This window comes from Bactrocera latifrons, unplaced genomic scaffold, assembly GCF_001853355.1.
Source record: "Bactrocera latifrons isolate USDA-ARS-PBARC rearing strain unplaced genomic scaffold, ASM185335v1 scaffold_1554, whole genome shotgun sequence".
Classification (NCBI taxonomy): domain Eukaryota; kingdom Metazoa; phylum Arthropoda; class Insecta; order Diptera; family Tephritidae; genus Bactrocera; species Bactrocera latifrons.
In genome coordinates this window covers 12,119-13,012 of record NW_017535024.1, presented here as the reverse complement: position 1 = coordinate 13,012, position 894 = coordinate 12,119, and positions in this window count along the sequence as shown.

Genomic DNA, 894 nt, shown 5'->3' with positions numbered 1-894 from the left:
CAGATATGTGTGTATGCAAGTACAAATCAATTTCAAATCAAGATATTATCATTTATCAGTAATATAAAAAGCCCGCGCTTCTCTATATTTACGTACACACATACATATGTATGTTATTTGTATGACATTCTCATACAAATAATATACATATGCGCACGTACGTGAATCAAAAAATACAAAGATTCTTCTGGAGAAACAACAAGTCTCAAATCATCATACATACTTACAATATGAGTACACATGTMAATGTGTGCGTATGACTTTGCCACACAAAAAATGCATAAACAACATACATACTTATGTGCTTTCACATGTGGATTTGTCACCCGCAAAAATTACAAATATTGTTCTTCAAAAACAAAAATCGTCTCCAACAGCATCAGAAATCAATATGGCCGGCGCCAAAATTCATAGTAAATTATACAACAACAAAATTTTCATTCATGACCGCAAACGCATTTTCAAAAAGCATATTCTATTCATTCACAAAAGCAGGCGCCATTACATCTCCCCGAGCATGCCATGCCTACAAGCGTCTTTTCGCGACAATTTCAAAGGACAAAAATTATAAATTGAATATATTTCTGAAATGTATGAGAAGGAAAAAGTGTCAACCCCGAGAAAATAAGTATTAAAATATATTAGAAACAAGTAAGGAAGGGCTAAGTTCGGGTGTCACCGAACATTTTATAATCTCGCATGATAAAGTAATACAGAGAAGGCATCAGATGGATGGAAGAAGGCGTGGTTGTGAACCGAGTTAACCATATTTCGTACATGTCATCAGGGTGTTTAGAAAATATTATGTACCGAATTTCATTGAAATCGGTTGAGTACTTCCTGAGATATGCTTTTTGGTCCATAAGTGGTCGACGCCACGCCCATTTTCAATTT